This window comes from Polypterus senegalus, chromosome 10 (genome assembly GCF_016835505.1).
Source record: "Polypterus senegalus isolate Bchr_013 chromosome 10, ASM1683550v1, whole genome shotgun sequence".
Classification (NCBI taxonomy): Eukaryota; Metazoa; Chordata; class Cladistia; order Polypteriformes; family Polypteridae; genus Polypterus; species Polypterus senegalus.
The window spans coordinates 40075547-40095878 of NC_053163.1; the positions used below are offsets into that span (position 1 = coordinate 40075547).

General features: G+C 37.8%; 1 protein-coding gene across 3 annotated transcripts in view; it reads right to left on the reverse strand.

Annotated features, from left to right (window-relative positions):
* The window catches only part of rlim (ring finger protein, LIM domain interacting), a 74623-nt gene extending 55072 nt beyond the window's left edge, over positions 1 to 19551 (reverse strand). For 2 of the 3 annotated variants that reach the window (XM_039765755.1, XM_039765753.1), the window contains exon 1: positions 19405 to 19532. The gene's annotated coding sequence lies outside the window, so the exon portion shown is untranslated. Of the gene's footprint in view, positions 1 to 19404 lie in introns of all 3 variants that reach the window. The other variant, XM_039765754.1, reaches the window with a different exon arrangement.
* Between the last annotated feature and the right edge of the window lie 781 nt (positions 19552 to 20332).

The window sequence follows — 20332 nt, forward strand, 5'->3', positions numbered from 1 at the left end:
GCCGCTGACGGACGGCCTTATATGGGCAGGCACTAAATTACAAACGCCAGCGCGCAGCCTGTCTATGAACTTAAAGTGTAGGTTTACATCGTGCTTTGCTTCCGAAGTAGCAGAACTCATGAACATGGTTGTATATGTCACTCGCTCGCTTCTTATTATATTATTATATATATATACACACATACATATATACACACGCATACACACACACAATAATATATATTTATATATATATATATATATATATATATATATATATATATATATATATATATATATATATATATATATATATATATATATATATATATATATATATATATATATATATATATATATTGCTCAAAAGCATTAAAGGAACACTTTTTAATCAGAGCATCGCATAAAGTCAATGAAACTTATGGGTTATTAATCTGGTCAGTTAAGTAGCAGAGGGGTTGTTAATCAGTTTCAGCTGCTGTGGTGTTAATGAAATTAACAACAGATGCACTAGAGGGGCAACAATGAGATGACCCCAAAACAGGAATGGTTTAACAGGTGGAGGCCACTGACATTTTCCCTCCTCATCTTTTCTGACTGTTTCTTCACTAGTTTTGCATTTGGCTACAGTCAGTGTCACTACTGGTAGCATGAGGCGATACCTGGACCCTACAGAGGTTGCACAGGTAGTCCAACTTCTCCAGGATGGCACATCAATACGTGTCATTGCCAGAAGGTTTGCTGTGTCTCCTGCACAGTCTCAAGGGCATGGAGGAGATTCTAGGAGACAAGCAGTTACTCTAGGAGAGCTGGAGAGGGCCATAGAAGGTCCATAACCCATCAGCAGGACCAGTATCTGCTCCTTTGGGCAAGGAGGAACAGGATGAGCACTGCCAGAGCCCTACAAAATGACCTCCAGCAGGCCACTGGTGTGAATGTCTCTGACCAAACAACCAGAAAGACTTCATGAGGGTGACCCAAGGGCCCCATGTCCTCTAATGGACCCTGAGCTCACTGCCCAGCAGCATGCAGCTCGATTGGCATTCGCCATAGAATACCAGAATTGGCAGATGCACCACTGGTGCCCTGTGCTTTACAGATGAGAGCAGGTTCACCCTGAGCACGTGACAGAAGTGAAAGGGTCTGGAGAAGCCATGGAGAACATTATGCTGCCTGTAGCATCATTCAGCATGAGCAGTTTGGTGGTGGGTTAATGATTGTCTGGGGAGGCATATCCATGGAGGGTCACACAGACCGCTACAGGCTTGACAAAGGCACCTTGGCTGCCATTGGGTATCAGGATGAAATCCTTGGACCCATTGTCAGACCCTATGCTGGTACAGTGGCTCCTGGTGCACGACAATTCCTGGCCTCATGTGGTGAGAGTATGCAGGCAGTTCCTGGAGGATGAAGGAATTGATACCATTGACTGGCCACCACACTTTCCTGATCTAAATCCAATAGAATACCTCTGGGACATTATGTTTTGGTCCATCCAATGCCACCAGGTTGCACCTCAGACAGTCCAGGAGCTCAGTGATGCCCTGGTCCAGATCTGGGAGGAGATCCGCCACAACACAATCTGTCATCTAATTAGAAGCATGCACCGATGTTGTCAGGCATGTATACAAGAACACAGGGGCCATACAAAGTGCTGCGTACAATTTTGAGTTGCTGCAATAAAATTTTGGCAAAATGGACTAGCCTGCCACATAAGTTTTTCACTCCGATTTTTGGGGCGTCTTTGAATTCAGGGCTCTGTAGGTTGATCATTTTCATTCCATCAAACGATGTGGCATCCTTTCGTTCCTAACACATTACCCAGTCTATATCAGTATAGATATCCAGGAGGATTTCTTTTTCCCATTAAAATCTGATGTGTTTTCAAAGTGTTCCTTTAATTTTTTTGAGCAGTTTATACATACATACACACACACACACACACACACATATATCTATATATATATCTCTATATATACAGTGGTGTGAAAAAGTATTTGCCCCCTTCCTGATTTCTTATTCTTTTGCATGTTTGTCACACAAAATGTTTCTGATCATCAAACACATTTAACCATTAGTCAAATATAACACAAGTAAACACAAAATGCAGTTTTTAAATGATGGTTATTATTTAGGGAGAAAAAAAATCCAAACCTACATGGCCCCGTGTGAAAAAGTAATTGCCCCCTGAACCTAATAACTGGTTGGGCCACCCTTAGCAGCAATAACTGCAATCAAGCGTTTGCGATAACTTGCAATGAGTCTTTTACAGCACTCTGGAGGAATTTTGGCCCACTCATCTTTGCAGAATGGTTGTAATTCAGCTTTATTTGAGGGTTTTCTAGCATGAACCACCGTTTTAAGGTCATGCCATAGCATCTCAATTGGATTCAGGTCAGGACTTTGACTAAGCCACTCCAGAGTCTTCATTTTGTTTTTCTTCAGCCATTCAGAGGTGGATTTGATGGTGTGTTTTGGGTCATTGTCCTGTTGCAACACCCAAGATCGCTTCAGCTTGAGTTGACGAACAGATGGCCGGACATTCTCCTTCAGGATTTTTTGGTAGACATAGAATTCATGGTTCCATCTATCACAACAAGCCTTCCAGGTCCTGAAGCAGCAAAACAACCCCAGACCATCACACTACCACCACCATATTTTACTGTTGGTATGATGTTCTTTTTCTGAAATGCAGTGTTCCTTTTAAGCCAGATGTAACAGGACATTTGCCTTCAAAAAGTTCAACTTTTGTCTCATCAGTCCACAAGGTATTTTCCCAAAAGTCTTGGCAATCATTGAGATGTTTCTTAGCAAAATTGAGACAAGCCCTAATGTTCTTTTTGCTTAACAGTGGTTTGCGTCTTGGAAATCTGCCATGCAGGCGTTTTGCCCAGTCTCTTTCTTATGGTGGAGTCGTGAACACTGACCTTAATTGAGGCAAGTGAGGCCTGCAGTTCTTTAGACGTTGTCCTGGGGTCTTTGTGACCTCTCGGATGAGTCGTCTCTGTGCTCTTGGGGTAATTTTGGTCGGCCAGCCACTCCTGGGAAGGTTCACCACTGTTCCATGTTTTTGCCATTTGTGGATAATGGCTCTCACTGTGGTTCGCTGGAGTCCCAAAGCTTTAGAAATGGCTTTATAACCTTTACCAAACTGATAGATCTCAATTACTTCTGTTCTCATTTGTTCCTGAATTTCTTTGGATCTTGGCATGATGTCTAGCTTTTGAGGTGCTTTTGGTCTATTTCTCTGTGTCAGGCAGCTCCTATTTAAGTGATTTCTTGATTGAAACAGGTGTGGCAGTAATCAGGCCTGGGGGTGGCTACGGAAATTGAACTCAGGTGTGATACACCACAGTTAGGTTATTTTTTAACAAGGGGGCAATTACTTTTTCACACAGGGCCATGTAGGTTTGGATTTTTTTTTTGTCCCTAAATAAAAACCATCATTTAAAAACTGCATTTTGTGTTTACTTGTGTTATATTTGACATTTAATGGTTACATGTGTTTGATGATCAGAAACATTTTGTGTGACAAACATGCAAAAGAATAAGAAATCAGGAAGGGGGCAAATACTTTTTCACACCACTGTCTCTCTCTCTCTCTCTACATACATACATACATACATACATATATACATATACATCTATATATACACACACACATACATACATATACATATACATCTATATATACACACACACACACACATACATATATACACACACACATAAATATACATATATATAAAATAAACACATATATACATAGAGCATATACTCAAAAAAATTGATATTGGCAATTAATGTTTTAGTCATTTTAAATCATTAATTGCACTAGAGCTTTTTGCTGGTAAAATATACATTTACTACATTTATACAGATGTATTTGTCTTCAGTATTACCAAGACATGCATAATTCTTAAGGTGTAATTAAATATGGATTACCATTTTAATTACATAGTACTAGTCTTACCAAAACTTGTGCTATATGACACACAGCAACAAATATTAAACACAGCACAAATATTTAAAAAAAGCCGATTGTTTACTAAGCAGCAATTTCAAAATGCGTCTTTATCTTTTTCTAATTAAGAGTGTAAGCTGATGCATTATAAACAAACTCAATTGTCCAAACTTAAGCGGTTCCCATTTTAAAAGGACAAAATAAAGTTCTGAATTCCTTAAAGTAGCTTTTCTTGCTGTTTGTCTAGTAGCACAGGGCAACTTCTCCAGAAACGTTCAGTTTATTACTCCACTTACTTTAACATAAAGGCTAATGTACCAATTGACTCTTGTTCACCAATAAAACAAGCTTCCACTCGCTGCTGTTTGTTTACACTGCAGGAAGTTTGCTGCAAATGAATGAAAGACACACGCCGAGTTAACTTAAGTAATACCTTGTGTATAGGAGCAGTGCAACTAAATGACTTTAAAGCTTAGAAAAGCAAGGGCTGAAAACATCTGCTTTTGTGATCGACCTTTTTAATCGATTAAGTCTTTAAATGAAAATCAAGACGATTTCAATCGGTACATCCCTGACTGCTAAACAACACTGCCTTTAGATGGTACTGATTATGAAATTGCACAGTATAAAATGAAGATATCCTGGTATCTGGTCCCTGGGGTAAATCCGATATTAAACAAAAGGTCTCTTGCCAGTCCAAGTCTCATTTACTGCATTTCTTACAGGAAGTGTCCAGCCATCTACATAGGTGATACTGTGAGACAGCTAGCAGACCATTACAGGGATCAGGCTCGAGCCATTAACATCAAAGACCTCACAAAGCATACTAAGGAATGTGAAGTGTTCCACAATCATACCAACATTGATCTATGTTTTTTCAAATGGCTTCAAAGGAACTTTGCAAAGCAAAACAGAAGAGGCCAAGCTCATTTTTAGCTCAGGACCACATATTTCCTACAGGTCTTAATGACTAGCGAACTGTTCAATCCCTTCCTTCATTAGCTCTAATAGCACCTTTTTCCTCATACACTCACACCTTTTCTCCTTTCATCTGTCCTGGTGTTGTTCCCTCCTATGCATGTTACCTGGGGCCTCATGTATAAACGGTGCATACGCACAAAAATGTTACGTAAGCCCATTTCCACGCTCAAATCGCTATGCATAAAATCTAAACTTGGCGTAAAGACACACACATTTCCAAGGTAGCTCATACCCTGGCGTACGCAAGTTCTCTGCTCTGTTTTGCAGACTGGCGGTACCCAGCATCAAAGCAGTGCTACTGTTCGTGTGTGGTTTCCCTTTTTTTTTTTAGATCCACATCCCTGATGCGGCTTTATAAATACACTGAAATTAAATGCATCCCATTGTAATTAACCTGTAACAATATAATGTTCCACAGAATGGTCAAACTATTCTAAATACAATAGCTGCTTTAACGTTGTTACTCTCGCTGCACTTTCTTTCAGCTGCTCCCGTTAGGGGTTGATACAGCGGATCATCTTTTTCCATATTACTCTCACTGCACCACTTGAAGTATTTATATCACTGTATCCAAGTGAGGAATCACAGCTCTACAGCAGCTGATCGGAAAGAGAATTGTCGGTATACACTATCAAGCACACGCTGCTCAGCCACGCTGTCTATTGAACTGCTTCTCATACGGCAAATGCTCCAGAGCCTTTCCTGTACGGACCTCGTGGTTCAGAAACCGTTTCATCCCAAGAACTATAAACGCACTCAATCAGTCCATCAAAAGCTCCTTGTAGAACTGTTCGTACTTATAAGTACAATTACCTCAATGTAAACTTGCGATACTGTTATATTGCACAACCTGAGCCACTTTATAAAGTGCGTATTTACATTTGATGATATCATTTTTAAGATGAACTGCAGCAAAATATGTTTATTATACAGATAAAACTAATTTAAATAATCTATATTTATAATAAGCAAACGTGAGGACAAATTGTCGCTGCACTAGCAAGGAGCTAGTGCCTGTTCACAGATTGTTCCTGCCTCTCGCGGTATTCTTGCTGTGACTGGCACGACACTGGATGGATAGAATAATTAAAGATGTACTACGAAGATATTTCAATGCTCCTTAAGTTTTGAAGAATCGCCGTTCTAAGCTTACAGATGGCTTACTGTCTATAACAGAGCTGACTGTGTGGCGATTGGGTATTTGGAGAAAGAAAAAGGACAGGAATTGTAGGTTAGTATGTTTGGAAAAAACAGTACTGCTATAATAAATAATTTCATCGAGGGTTGCGCATGGCACAGCAAACATCATGCGTGAGGCATGAACAATCACTGCTCCACCGTGTTCCCATGTTTAATAACATGCTTTAACGCCTACCATCATGAAAATGATATCAGGTATACATCTCAGTATTTTAATTAATCAGAGAGCTGTAATATAACGAATGTAATGGATTCTGTGTCCTGTCGGAGGAAGAGAAAGAGGGTTTAAGAAGCACATAGTGATTCATACACAGAGCACATAGAAGATCAAATATAAAACAAAGCATTTAACGTGCTACTTTAGTTACGATCGGATTTGAGAAACTAGTAAATTAAAAGATTTAAGATGAAGTTTATGATGTTCTACTTTAATGACAAAATAAACTACGTGATTGAACACTCAGACGGTGGGCAACAACTCTCCTTTTCATTGTAACTTTGATATCTGACAACTTTTTTATTTCGGGCACTGTGCGACTTTGTGAACTTGAGCTTTCGAGTTTCTCAGACACTTTGTCACTCTATCAACTCTCTTTTGTTGTTTATACCACTGTTTAAACCAACAAATAGTATATTTTTCTTTGCCTCCACTTAGTATTCGCTGAAATTCTATTTCCCCCCAGTGCTTCTGCCATTGCCTTTTCACAGAACGCTGAGCTTAAGGGCTATTTATATTGATTTGCATATTCAAAGAGGCACAATTCTGGGAGGAGACAGGGTGGGACAGCAGGCGCGTGCATGTCCGTTACTTTTCACGAGGACCGGGATTTATGAAGAGGAAGAACTTGGAAGTTGGCGTTCGCACAGATTTATGCATCTGGATTTTTTTGTGCGCAAGCACATTTCAGCTTTTGTGATTACGCCATGTTATAGTGTGAATTCTACGCACGGCATTATGCATGAGACCCCTGCTCTTTCCTCTTCAGTGGAACACCTGATAAAGACAATACACCTGAAATGCTGTGCCTTAAACTTTTTTCCCCCAATATGGAAATATTTAATCTATAACCATTTTTTTTACCTGCGTAACAGTTTGCTTGTAGTTAGCATCACTGATTCTTAAAATACCCATCTCAAATAAATGTAAATTTTAACAAGTACAATAAACCAATAAAAGAAAGAGATTCCAGCTGGGAAGATCACCATGAACCTCTTACTGTTGTCTTTCATGAGACATGTCAGCTTTCAATGGAAACGGATGACACTACTCTTAAATGATATTGAGAGCAGATAAATTCTTATGCATCCGATTTTCACTAGTAAGGTCAAAATGGTGTAACTGTTTATAAGCATACTTAAAAACATACAATAACTCACAGCAACACCATGAAAATACAGTAAAGAGAGACAATGTAGTCACCCTTCATTTAAAGTGGCAATATACTATTAATGAACTTCAGGTTGTGGCAGATTATTTTGTATATTGTACTAATGCCTTGTGATCCAATGAAGAGGTAGGTCACAAAGGGCTATGGGTCATATTCCAATTACAATTAAAATTGAGCTAAGTAACATTTGGTAAAAAATTAAATGCTGGAAACCAAAGTACAGCAGAATCAAAAAGTCAAAAATCACAATAAATCATAAGTACTATAAAAAGCAATTTTTTTTAAATCTCTGCACACAAAAACAAACTCATACAGTTCAAATTTAAGTATTTCCAAAATATTTTTCTACAAAAAGGTACTGTTCATTTCTTGATGTTCACGATGGATTCCATTCATTAAACCATAACTTTTTTTTTTTTTTTTTTTAATATATTCATCTGAATGAGTGTTTGTCCCATTTGCAAATCCACAAATCTGAACCTTCAAACTTCCAAACAGCATAAATCAATTTTTATCAAAAACACAGATAACCTGCACTGAATAGCTCAATTAAATGCCAAATGTACAGGTATTGAATCATCAAAACTAAAACAAACGGAAAATGGGCCAAAAATTCAAAAATGAGTCAAACTTACAGTCCAGCAACACCATTAAGTTAAAAAAAAACAAAAAACAAAAAAAAAAAAAAAATTTGACATAATAATGTAATTTCAGTGAGGAATGAGAATGCATATACAGTGATCCCTCGCTATATCTTTCGCGGCTTCACTCCATTACGGATTTTAAATGTAAGTATATCTAAATATATATCACAGATTTTTCGGTGGTTCGTGGATTTCTGCGGACAATGGGTCTTTTAATTTATGGTACATGCTTCCTCAGTTTGTTTGCCCAGTTGATTTCACACAAGGGACGCTATTGGTGGATGGCTTAGAAGCTACCCAATCAGAGCATGTATTACATATTAACTAAAACGCCTCAATGATATACAATATGCTTCCCGCGCGGTGCTCGATTGTTTGCTTTACTCTGTCTCTCTCACTCTGACTCTGACATTGTCTGCGCCGGACGGAGGGGGTGTGAGCAGAGGGGCTGTTTGCCTGGAAGATACGGACGCTCCTCTAAAAAAATGCCGCTTTATCGGGGTGCTTTGGCATACTTAAAAGCCCAAAAGGACGTATTGATTTTTTGATTGATTGCTTTTCTCTCGCGCTCTCTCTCTGACATTCTCTGCTCCTGACATGCATTCCTTTGCAGAGAAGATATGTTTGCATTCTTTTAATTGTGAGAAAAAACGGTCATCTCTGTCTTGTCATGAAGCACAGTTTAAACTTTTGACTAAAGGTTGTTATTTCATGTCTAGAGGGCTCTAATAATGTTAACTGTGGGAGAGTTTATAAGGGCTTCAAATATATAAAAATAACCATACAAACATATAGTTTCTACTTCGCGGATTTTCATCTATCGCGGGGGGTTCTGGAACGCATCCCCCGCGATCGAGGAGGGATTACTGTATATTAACTGAACACTGGGTCGCACAGTGGAACAAAGGTAATGCTGTTGCCTCACAATCTGCGAGGATTATGGTTTAATTCTCAGGTGCTCAAGTACAGAGGTTTGTAAGTTCTCTCCAAGTCCATATATTTTTTTTTTGAGTCAAAAAAGAACAGTCCAAAGACATGCATGTTAGGTGGACTGCTGTTAATAGGACCCAGCTTCCTCTCAACCCTGCTCTAGATAAGAAGGTTTAAAAACAGGTGAATGGATAATACCATAACATAATATACCATTCTCAGAATAGAACATCAAGATTGGATGTGGTGCGCTGCTACAAGTATTTGGAGGTCCACATAAAATGACAGACTGGACTGCTATGCTAACACAATGAAACTATATAATAAATGGCACAGCAGACTATTTACTTAGGAGAAAGGAGCACTGTCAATGAGGGTAATGATAGTCATTACATATTTTGCAACTCTGTGATAGCCAGTGCCATTTTCTATGCTGTAGTGTGCTGGACTATTCACATCACTTCAAGAGAAGCACACCTAATCAACATGCTAATTAAAAAGGCAGGCTCAGCTTTGGGACCCTCTCTCCAACCCCTGGAAGTAATAGTAAAAGGAAAGAATAAAAACAAGACTTTCAGCCAACTAATTATTTAGCAGAAGAGTGTAAAGAAATGTTACTAGTGCTCCCTTATACCAACATGACTATATATAGTGCATCCGGAAAGTATTCACAGCACATCACTTTTTCCACATTTTGTTATGTTACAGCCTTATTCCAAAATGGATAAAATTCATTTTTTTCCTCAGAATTCTACACACAACACCCCATAATGACAACATGAAAAAAGTTTGAGATTTTTGCAAATTTATTAAAAATGAAAAAAAAAAAAAAAAACTGAGAAATCACATGTACATAAGTATTCACAGCCTTTGCTCAATACTTTGTCGATGCACCTATGGCAGCAATTACAGCCTCAAGTCTTTTTGAATATGATGCCACAGGCTTGGCACACCTATCCTTGGCCAGTTTCGCCCATTCCTCTTTGCAGCACCTCACAAGCTCCATCAGGTTGGATGGGAAGCGTCTGTGCACAGCCATTTTAAGATCTCTCCAGAGATGTTCAATCAGATTCAAGTCTGAGCCACTCAAGGACATTCACAGAGTTGTCCTGAAGCCACTCCTTTGATATCTTGGCTGTGTGCTTAGGGTCGTTGTCTGCTGAAAGATGATCCGTCGCCCCAGTCCGAGGTCAAGAGTGCTCTGGAGCAGGTTTTCATCCAGGATGTGTCTGTACATTGCTGCAGTCATCTTTCCTTTTATCATGACTAGTCTCCCAGTTCCTGCCGCTGAAAAACATCCCCACAGCATGATGCTGCCACCATCATGCTTCACTGTAGGGATGGTATTGGCCTGGTGATGAGCGCTGCCTGGTTTCCTCCAAACGTGACGCCTGGCATTCACACCAAAGAGTTCAATCTTTGTCTCATCAGACCAGAGAATTTTGTTTCTCATGCTCCGAGAGTCATTCAGGTGCCTTTTGGCAAACTCCAGACAGGCTGCCATGTGCCTTTTACCAAGGAGTGGCTTCCATCTGGCCACTCTACCATACAGGCCTGAATGGTAGATTGCTGCAGAGATGGTTATCCTTCTGGAAGGTTCACCTCTCTCCACAGAGGACCTCTGGAGCTCTGACAGAGTGATCATCGGGTTCTTGGTCACCTCCATGACTAAAGCCCTTCTCCCCCGATCGCTCAGTTTAGATGGCTGGCCAACTCTAGGAAAAGTCCTGGTGGTTTCGAACTTCTTCCACTTATGGATGATAGAGGCCACTGTGCTCATTGGGACCTTCAAAGCAGCAGAAATTTTTCTGTAACCTTGCCCAGATTTGTGCCACGAGACAATCCTGTCTCGGAGGTCTACAGACAATTCCTTTGACTTCATGCCTGGTTTGTGCTCTGACATGAACTGTCAACTGTGGGACCTTATATAGACAGGTGTGTGCCTTTCCAAATCATGTCCAATCAACTGAATTTACCACAGGTGGACTCCAATTAAGCTGCAGAAACATCAAAAGGATGATCAGGGGAAACAGGATGCACCCAAGCTCAATTTTGATCTTCAAGGCAAAGGCTGTGAATACTTATGTACATGTGATTTCTAAGTTTTTTTTATTTTTTTATTTTTAATAAATTTGCAAAAACCTCAAGTAAACTTTTTTTACGTTGTCATTATGGGGTATTGTGTGTAGAATTCAGAGAAAAAAAATGAATTTAATCCATTTTGGAATAAGGCTGTAACATAAAATGTGGAAAAAGTGATGCGCTGTGAATACTTTCTGGATGCACTGTAATGCCTCCACATGAAGTATTATTTCTTTTAAGTTATTCTGGTGTGTATTTGAAAATATAATATTTATTAATTTATTTATTATTTATTTGAGCTACTATAAAAAGCCAAATTTCTCACTAGGGAGAAAAAATGCTGCCAATCTTATGAGATTAGGTTTTTAGGCCTGCAAGCAGCCAAGACTGTACAGCTAATCAAGTTGCAGCAACCATAGAATGCAGTAATTTCCACATGGCACGACGCTCCTGAATAATGCACCCAGCACTATGTGAACACCATGAGCAAACAGGAGACATAAAACACCAGTGGATGGATGTACCAAATTAGTATAGTATTAACTCCAGCAAACAACAGACTAAAGAAACGTATTATGTTGAAGTAAGATCAAGAAGTAATTTACAAACTACACAAAACTAAAACAGTTACGTTTAGCATGCCACTCAGTTGAAGTTACAAAGCTCTATTAAAAAGCTTAACATGCATTTTAGTTAGCCAAGACTACAAAAATGTGTTCTAGGACAATTTTATTTTTGCAAGAAGGAACATGAAAGTGCCAGAAGTACAACTTAGAAACCATTAACTGAATGCCCGAGATTTAAATGCATGCATTATGACATGCCTTGCACCTAGCTAACACTTCAAGAATGTACTTTTACTTCAAAACTGATGCCAACGGTAATTTAAACTCATTCCTAGTTTGTTCCTTCGTAGAAGATATGTTCTATATCATAGAGGAAAGAAATTTATCCGAGGACTTAATCTCGGAATGAACCATAAACCTTTGTTGAAAAGGCACAACATAAGTTAATAAGGGTGGATAATAAAGTGAAAAATATTTTAATATTTGGAGATATTATCAAAATTATTAGGGTAACTTGGTGTTTTAAATGCTACTTTTCAAAGGCTAGTATGCAAGCTGCTGTGCAGGGCCAACCCAACAAAAGACAAAGCAACGTTATTAAAAAAAAGGGCTGCAAAATGTAAAAAAAGAATATTTGAAGCGGCATTGTTTCTATTGGATTGCCGCTGACGGACGGCCTTATATGGGCAGGCACTAAATTATGTGGGAGGCGTAACTCCGCCTCCCACAGCCATCGAGCAGAAGTCTATTATAGTATATGGACGAAAAAATAGGTTCCAGTTATGACCATTACGCGTAGAATTTCGAAATGAAAGCTTGCCCAACTTTTGTAAGTAAGCTGTAAGGAATGAGCCTGCCAAATTTCAGCCTTCTACCTACACAGGTAGTTGGAGAATTAGTAATGAGTCAGTCAGTCAGTCAGTGAGGGCTTTGTCTTTTATTAGTATAGATTTGGAATAATTCATTTTATGACCTGTATAGTACATTTTAGAAAACATCATATTAATCTCACACATATTCATGACACTACATGCAAGTACAACTTGCACCTGATCGATCACATTATTTCATTCCCAAGGTACACAGGACTCTTGTTTCTGAGCTAATTCTATAATGGGGTTAAAGTGTCAAAAAAAGAGAGTCATAAGCACGATTCACACAATCATGCACAGAACTTTCCCTGCATTTCCAGACACAACTGCTGCCATATTTTTTCAACACGTATTGATACATGCTGTATCATCATTGTGTGCCATTTTCATATGTAGTTTTTACTCACGTACCATTGAGCCTTCTTCCACATGCAGTAACACGACTGAAGTACTAATTTTCACACATTACTACTAATACTGACAAAAAGTTAGCACCAATACATTTTCAGAATGTTGGTATCAACTTAGTTCTTGTGAAATTCATAATTGAGAGGCAGGTATTTGCAGAAACACAGCACAGTCTGGGATCAGTATGCTCCACGCAAATCTTTATATTAGGGATGCACGATAATATCGGATTTATATCTGTAGCGACAGATAATGGGTTAAAATAATTTTATCGGCATCGGACCGATGACTAAATTGGACCAATAATTCAAACCAATATTGATGACGCATTCACTGTGTTCTGGATGTGCCAGACGTTTAGGCGATGCTGGGCTACTGTGCGAAAATGTCTGTGGTGTCGAAGTTTTTCAAAGTGAGTAAGAGTGGCATAAAATATGCTATTTGCAACACTTGTTCGACTAACGTTTTGCGACGAGGGACCAAAGTGCGAAATTCCAATACTACCAAATTATTTACACACTTGAAGACACGCCATCCTGACAAATATACAGAATTCCTCAGAGCAAAAGAGGAGAATCCTACACCACCACACACTAAATCAAAAACTGCACTTGCTCAACGTGTTGATCAGTTACTTGAAAAATCAAAGAAATTTGATAAAGATAACCCTAAAGCTCAAACAATTGCTGAAAGGTGATGGAATTTATTGCTCTGGACGATCAGCCATTTTCTGTTGTAGAAGATACTGGATTTCGAAGGCTGCTTGAGCATCTTGAGCCCCGTTACCAGATACCCAGACGCCGTTATTTTTCTGACATAGCGCTTCCAGAGTTACATAAGATTGTAGAAAGTCATGTGCACAAACTCCTTGCTGAAGATGTCACAGCCATAAGCTTTACTACTGATATATGGACATCTGATATGAGTGCTATTAGAATGCTTAGTTTACTGCTCAGTGGATCGACCGCAAGTCTGAATTGCAGAAAGCAATTTTGCATGCCCAAGAATGCTCTGGATCACACACGGGTGCTGCACTCTCTGTGGTGTTTAAAAGAATGTTTGAAACATGGAAAATACACAAAGAGAACGTTCATGTAGTATTATAAGACAATGCACGCAACGTTGAAAAGGCTATGGAGGAGTGTGGGATCCCAAGTTTGCCATGTATGGCTCATACTTTACAGCTTGCCGTGAACGACGGCGTACTATCCCAGTGCATCATCTCGGATACAATAGCGATCAGCAGAAAAATAGTCAGCCACTTTAAGCATTACACAATTAGCCAACTCGCGTCTCAAAACTATACAAATTGAACTTGGTATGCAGCCGAAAATGCTTCAACAAGACATTTCGACTAGATGGAACAGCACATTCTACATGCTGCAAAGCTTGCTGGCACAGAAAAGAGTCCTTGGGGCTAATGCCTCTGATTTTGAGTTACCTGCAACTCTAACGCCTAATCAGTAGGGTTTGATCGAGAACAGAATCACACTCCTTGCTCCATTTGAACAACTGACAAAAGAAATTTGCCAGTTTGAACCCTTGGCTTCTAACGTTATTCCCTCAGTTAATGCTTTAAAACGACCGTTGACTAAAAGCACTCGTACTGACTTCGGAGTCAAAACCAGTAAAAGCGCTCCCTTGGATGCTGTAAACAATCGTTTCATTGAGATTTACACAGAATCCATGTACTGTGTTGCCACTATTGTAGACCCGAGATACACAGGCCGCTATTTCGATTCAGATGTAAAATCACTAGAACTCAAAATGTTGCAAGCTCAGATGAAACTTGCATCGAACGAAATGCAAATGAGTGAATCACAGATAGATGGTCCACAACTGAAAAGGGCCAAGATAAATTAAGAGGTGGCATGCATGCTCTTCAAAATATACAACAAAATTCTTGAAGAGAACACATTGATGCCTCAGGAAAACAGCCAGATTACAACAGAAGTCGGTTTATATTAAAAAAAGAAAAAAAAAATCTCTGTGCAGATCTTTACAACATTGTTTTAAGTAAATAAATAGGGCTGTCGGATCAAATATCACTATTCTAATATAATTCGAATGTATAAAAAAAATCTTGGAAGGCAAGAAAGAAAAACGGCAATCGAATGTAAAGGAGCGGATGTTGGTTTTAACTCGCATTAATTTTGGCTTCATGTTACTTAAGACGTGTTGGACACTATTGTGGGATTTTACAGATCTGTTTTTGTACGTAACTTTTTAGGATCAGCCTATACGCGTTTCTAAATTGTTAACCCATATTGTTATTAGTCATTTGTTAAACGGTCGGCATCTTCTGTGTTATACACACCCATTTTAAAGATCGTTAGTTTTCATCAAGCGACTGAGCCAACTATAGCCTATGCTTCTTTGCTTCATATTTTTCTTCAGTGCATGTTAACTAAATAGTTTCATAAATAAACACAAACTCATTTTTACATTTTTTTGTTACTTTGAAAAATGCTGTCTGCTAATAATTGATTATAAAGCACTTAAAAGACCTCAACAAAGTAACATTTAATACACTTGTTTCATTTGTAAAACAAATGCTTCAGTTTATTTACTGTGAAAAAAATAGACACAGGGATATAAGGTCCTCTGCCCTCTAGGAAAAATATGACTGCATTTACTTTGTTTGAGCAATCACTGACAATTTTGTTTGTTTTTCTTTTGAACCTTGTCTTTAGAAAGTGCCAGTGCAGTGTGTGTCTTATTTCTCTTTGCGTTACTTTTTGTGGGAGAGCCAATTATGTTCATGGAAGTCACTTATTTCACCCGAGTCTCTTAATTAATGAGCAACTTGTAAGCAGATCATGATCTACAGTGAAAAGTAAAAATATTAATAAAAAATTTTTTCAAAAAACAGCAAATACAATACAGATATGCATTCAATTCAAATGTCATAATTATTTTTATTGTAAGGATCCTAAACTTAATCTGACAGCCCTAGTAAAAGCCAAAATGCAGATCTATCTTTTAGAGATGAAAGATGACACAGAATATAATGCCGTATATGTATGCATGCTACTCAGCAGGTGCAGGGATTTCTTTCTGAAGCACAAATCCCGACAAATGAAAATGCACTGAAATACTGGAACAACAACTGGAGTCGGTTTCCTACCAATGCCAATGTAGCATGTAAGTTCCTGTCAGTCCCATGTACTAGCGTGAACAGCGAGAGATTATTCAGTTTGGCTTCTAATGTGATCAACGAAAAGAGAAACAGAATTTCTTGCGATTGGGCAGAGATGCTCTTGTTTATTAAGAATAACTTCCCCAACATGCTTAAAAAAATAGAAAACAATGATAAGCCTCCAGAAACAAAGTTATTTACTTCTTTACTGTTGTACGCTTTTCTGTTTTTTAAAATTATAGATTGGTTAGATTTATTCCATCAAAAAGAAAGAAAAAAAGTTACAGTGCATCCGGAAATGTACATGTGATTTCTCACTTTTTTTATTTTTAATAAATTTGCAAAAATCTCAAGTAAACTTTTTTTCACGTTGTCATTATGGGGTGTTATGTGTAAAATTCTGAGGAAAAAAAGGAATTTAATCCATTTTGGAATAAGGCTGTAACATACCAAAATGTGGAAAAAGTGATGCACTGTGAATACTTTCCAGATGCACTGTATGTGGTATTTAATACTGCAGACTGTAAAACAAAGGATCAGATAGCCAGCCAAATGTGGCTGAGTATAAGCCATTTTAATGATTGTAAATAATCTGCAAAAGTTGTTATTCTTAAGTGGTATGGCTTATTTCATTGTCATTGTACATTTTACCATTTTTTTCAGTTTTCATTTTTTCGATTATTGTTGAATTTGTTCCATCAAAAAGAAAGAGAAAAAGTGTTATTTAAAGCAACAACCTGCAAAACTGTTTCCCATATAACCAACAGGTAGCCAGCCAAATGTGGCAGATATCATTTGTTTTAATGATTGAATGTGGTGTGCAAAATTGTTATACAAATAAAAGTTCACTTTGTCTGTAATTCTTGTCCAGACAGATCAAGTCTAAGTTTTTCCTCTGTATCTTATAAATATGTATAATCGGTATCGGCATCGGAAGATAAGTACATAGACATTATCGGATATCAGCCCAAAATTCCAGATCAGTGCATCTCAACTTTATATAACACGCTACTGTGGTTGTTAGTTTGTCTGTCCAGGATTTTGAATCACCTGTAGCTAGCAAACCGTTTGTCCGATAGACCTGAAATTTGGTACACATATTCTATGTGACGTCTACTATCCGCTTCTGGGCTGATGATTGACCTCCAAGGTTATTCCTATTTTTATTTTATTGAAGAATCAACTCTTGGCAGCAGTTAGCAGGGCAGCTGTGCAGCGCATGTGTACGTTTGCCGTTCTCATCCCTACCACCTTCTCTGTCACTGCTCCTACCTCTTCAAATCTTAAGTCTTCAATCTTCCTCATGAATGATTTAAGAGCCAGCTTTAGTGAAAAATTAAAGCGAACGAACTAAGCAACACAAACACTGACTTAATCAGTTTTAACGCAAAAAAGATGCAGAAGAGAAGAAGTGGGCCGTTAGGGTAGAGAAAAGAAGAGCTGCTCATGAAGCAGCAAGCGCATCAACCTCTGAGCAAACGAATGCTAAACCTGCAGAGTAAGAGTATGAAAACTATGAAGGCTCGAGTCATCAAGTGTATTCTCTGCACGTTATCGTGCAGTGTGCCATTACTGGTGTGTGTGTATATACTGTATATATATATATATATATATATATTTTTTTTTTACCTTAAAAGAACAAATTCTGTGTCAATATCAGATGAACAGAAAACAATGTAAACCATCTCATTAACAATTTCAGCTTGGGTTGGTCCAAAGTCACTATTCTTACATTCCTTAAGCAAGATGCTGCTCAATTATTTTTTAGTATTAAAGTCACATCAGTGGCATAATACGGAACAACAGGAGTCATTTTCTAGCATGCGCCATGATGTTACATAGTCAAATACTGTATATGCAATAGTATTAACCAAAAATCAAACAAGGCATTAGATAGAACAAAAGTTAAAATTCTACTCTATAAGGCTGAACAGCAATATCCAGCATACACTTGTAAAGATGCTGTGAGGGATTAAAAACTCTTCAAAAAAGAGGCCATTGTCAACAAGCCAAGAGATGGAAAAGTCATTTCAGCAGATCTGCAGGCAAAAGGAACCCTGAGGCCACCCTTGGCTGCAGACAATACGGCCACCAGCTCACATATGCTAATAAACTATCTCAATATAAAGGAGAATTACTTTAAAAATGTTGCAAGCTCAATATTTTTGATAACGACTGTCAAAAAATACAAAATCACAAGTACGGAGGACTTACTGGCATTTCATTGTCAACTGAAACGCATTTTATTCACGGATTATACTTTTTGCCTAAAAACTTATTTAATGTAGTTTTTGTCATTTCCACGAGTAAAACTTGAAGTATACGAAACATTTAAATGTCAGATTTATGTCCATTTCATAACAATATTAAACGTGACAGCATAAAATGTGCACTGCTGCATAGAATACAAACACAAATATCTAATTAACACGTGCCCAGTTTCACTTCACTCAAAGTTTTAACATCAACAACATCTCTTTAAAGCAAACCTTTTTTGGCAAAATTTGCCAATCAAGTTTTTTTTTTTTTTTACAATTTAAACTCTGGTGAGTTTAGCGGGTCGTTCTTCATCAAAAACTGTGCCGGGCTGTTGATTGGACCAGCAACACTGTAGTTTGCGGCTCAATGTTTGAAACCTAACCGGATCAATGATTTGCATCATGCTGTATAACAAAAAAAGCTGATATAAACACACATGTATGCAACACATTTAAACGATTTAAATAAAAAATGCTTAAGCGATTTAAAAATAAAGAGAAACATTTTCCAGTAAAGATCCAAGCAATCTAGAGCGTCAAAACACATTACGAACGTCCAAATCGGAAGGCCTTCATCGCCAACTGATGGAAAAAAAATCAAGTCCGATGTGGACTAAAAAAGGTGTTTTGTTATTTTCATCACGAAACATGCAAATACACCTCCGTTACAGTATCTTGTTTATAAGGCCTACAAATCACAGCAAAGCCCAAAAGATCATAACGATTTTTCAGCAAAGGAGAGCCTGCTACGCAAGGTTCTTTGACGAAGAGTGAGAGCATATCACACACTTACAAAGGTAAATGATTATGGAAATTACAATCTATTTAAGGCAACCCTAATAAGACACATAACTATATATTGCCATACCTGAAAGCACAATTTTGAGAAAGGTATCCCGGTCAAAAAAACACAGATAAACCTACTCCCTTTCCACAGAAAAAAAAGAAAACAAAATTTCGTAGCATTAGAATTTTGTAAACCGGACGTTTTACCTATGAGTGCGTTGCTGTCTTCCTCAAAGAATACAATTAAATACTTCTTCAATTTGGCCCTTTCGTCTTTTACTAACTCAAACAACCATCTTCTTTCCCATTTTACAAGCCCTACCGGAAGTAAGAGACTCCCACAAGGCGGAAAGACGAAAGTCAATGAAAAGCTCGCGAGAGTTAGTACAAGTTCAGTCTCGCAAAAATCTAACAGAAAACCGAAAAGAAATAAAATGGAGGATAATGACTTGCGTCCGCAAAGACAAATATGGCATTTGTACGTAAACTAAGAATGCAACAAATGAAATAAAGCAGGAGCAATTGAACATACTTCTAACTGTTGTTGCTTAGTAAATGTTTTCTTCTCGAAATTTTTGTGATCGTTTCAATAGTCGAAAATCTTATCGAGGCAGTTTTAAATTAATTTCAAATCAGACTTTTTAATATTTTTGTACTCTGATCTAAACAATATACAGATTAAATAATTAACAATGTATCATTTACTTTATGCTTTCCGAACTACTTACAATTAATACATACATGAGGCATACAAATCATGATTAGAATAATTCGTATACAGTAGTTCCCCAAGGCAGTTTTACATGCTAATCTCACATTTAAATTACTGCATCACGGCCAACAATTTTAATTATGCTTTTGCTGTTGACTTAGATATAAATTAGGTTTTAGTACTATATAATAATGAAGCCTAGTCTAGAGCAACAATTACCACTAATTTTGTACTTAAAGATTGTAACTTTTCAACTTTCTTATTATACACTAGTGATTTGTTTTTGAGTATACTGTTACTGTTTGGGTAATTATAGTGTTCATCCTTTTTTTATTGTTTTGTGTTTAATAAAAAATATCGCAATACATTTTGCATCATTTTTATAAAACGTGAAATATTTTGAAAGTAACACCGTATATTAAT